The following is a 2782-nucleotide window of genomic DNA, read 5'->3' on the forward strand; positions in this document are numbered from 1 at the left end:
ATCAAACTTCTTCAAGTAATGGATCAAAGCAGGATCTGCTTGGGAAGTCGAGGGGATGCTTTCTACCATATTTTGGGGAGGTGGAACTACTTCACGAGGAGTAGTTTCTTGATTGCAAGGAATCTCCTCGTTATTGGTGCTAGTGCGCTCGGTCTCAAAACCACAAGCCATGAGATTTTGTGGTTGATCTTTAAAGATGAAACTGACGGATCAGTTGAGATTAATAGATAGAGAGCTAATGTGAATATGGCCCTCCTTCTAACGCCAAACTGTTGATTCTTGATTTTGACGCCAACAACTTTGCACGTGCAAAGTGCTAAGAAATCTTAGAAATTACATGTGAATTGATTATGAGAGCTGAGTTGGTACTATTCTCATAGTAGCATACAAAGATGTAAAAGTAAAGGAGAAAGTAAAGATTTTTATAGTGGTTCAAATGCTTAAAGCGAATCCTACATCAACTGTTTTCTTTTATATTAGTGTGTTCTTGGTTGTTAGCCAAGATTACAATAGGCCGTGAATTGCAATCTAGCGTTATAAGTGCTTGGTGTTCTAAGGATTCTTAGAGAATATTAAGCTAGTCTCTTTCTCATAGTGCGTCTTTGCTATTTTCTTTGCTGAATTCAGAGTGTCTGATCCTGATTTTGTGAAGAGGAACTGTCTATTTATACCCACTGAGCTCAAGGTAATGATTACATTTATGCAAGTGGATTGGTGCCGTGCAAATCTCTCATGTCTTTCCATTGGTTGAAAACTTAATAAATATCCTTAAATTAAATGGGGCTTGGACAGGTGTGCGAACCAAATTCATTCATAGGAAAAACTTGAGTCAATTGGGTTGTTGACAACTATATTCTTTCTATCTTGGGCGACGTGGCAAACTCTGGACAGTGCAAAGTCTTCCTGAACTTTGATTGGTGCTCACTAACATCAGCTTATGTCAGCCCTAGTTTTTAAGCATAACAGACTCCATTCATTTACCTTTTCTCTATTTCATAGTATATTATTTTGGTTTTGCCTCCTGTAAAATTAATTCTTGTGTCCATCCTTGGGCTTTACGAAATAATAAAGCGTTCAGGTTTGGGAAATTTCTTTAAAAAAAAAAAAAAAAGTTTTGAAATCCATTTGTGGAAGCACACTTTGACAAATAATTACTACAAAATCAATGTACAAAAAATGGTCATCTTAGCAATAAGAGCAAAAGTCTTCATAATCAATTCCATATCCAGTGCAAATACCTTCGTAACTAATCGTGCTTTATATCATTGAATAGAACCATGCAACTTAGTTTTGGTTTTGTACACCCATCAATTGCCAATAGCATGTTTGTTAAAAAGTAAAAAAACTAAATATACATATTGGTCTTATGTAATGCGAAAAAAAAAATTATTTATTGCTTGTTGCTAAAGAGGATCAAGAATAGCCTCTGATCAAGAAACTTTGTTCGTTTTTTCATTCAAAAAATATTGGAATGAGGTTTTGTATGATGCACTTAAATCTTTTGTTTACATGACTTTTTAGTTAAATTAATTACCCACTAATTATGAAGACTCATGATTTGTCAATAATTTGATATATGGAATTATTATCAAACAACAAATCAAACAAACTCAACAATAAACACATAAGCAATAAATAGACAGACATATGACACGCGATATAATGTAGTTAGGCCAACTATTTACCTATGATCACGCCTACATATACAAAATCCTTTATAATTAGGATTTCAACTATAATGAAGTTTTAAACATTCGGTAAACTAGTACAATCAAGTACAAAGTGTAAACACCATAAAGATCCATTTACATATATCATAAGCATAACTAGTTTGAACAAAGAACAATGAAGATATCTAGATCTATTGTCATTGTGAAGAGAGAGAAAATTGAATAGACGGATCTTCTACTCTCTCATTTACTTTCTCAATAAACCTCGTAGGAAGGTACAAAAGTAAATTGATTGTAAATTGAGAGTAGGGACCCCCTATAAGCCTAAATATATAGGTGGGGTTGTAATCAAGCTGGGCTAAGCCAAGTTTTAGGCTAATCGAGCTCGGCTTGATTGCTACATGAATGAGCTCAAGCCTAGCGAGCTTGGAAATCTAGGCTTAAGCTCATGTTCATGAGATGCACAGTGGGCCTGATCTCAAACTTGAGCTTGAGCTGACTCAATCTTGGTCATTGTAGACAACAATATACAAACTGAACAACAAAGCAGTCCACTTTCCCAAATGATTTCCCTATTTCGGAAAGATAAAACCCAATTGAAACAAACCTTCAAACACATAACAAACCATAATCACCAATTAACAATGGTAACAAAACAAAACAATAAACTTAAGTTTCAACAATTAAAAGAGAAAGATAAAGAGTTTGAAAACCAATTTGAAAATTACATGAATTACCAATGGCGAGAAGAAGCGTTTGCGTCACCGGTCACTTGGAGATGATTGGTTACGCCCTTGTGGTGGCAAAGAGATGGTCGTGCACAGTGGAAGGAGGTGATCGGAAATGGTAAGGATTGAAAGGATGGCTGGTGATAACTGTGTGTATTTTGATATAGGATTTTGGATTTTTCAGTTCCTCTCGTTTAGGGATTTCAATTGGAAATCACTTTTACATAATGATATTATTTGTTAAATTGGGGGTTGCGGGTTGCGGCCGGGGGAATGTCATCTTTACAATGTTTATAATGATTAATGTCATATTACCCCCATTACTTGTAAAAATAATAGAAAAAGGCACTCGAGTTGCTTCAGCTCACGAGCCTCTCTAGCCGA

This window comes from Pistacia vera, unplaced genomic scaffold (assembly GCF_008641045.1).
Source record: "Pistacia vera cultivar Batoury unplaced genomic scaffold, PisVer_v2 Contig932, whole genome shotgun sequence".
NCBI lineage: Eukaryota > Viridiplantae > Streptophyta > Magnoliopsida > Sapindales > Anacardiaceae > Pistacia > Pistacia vera.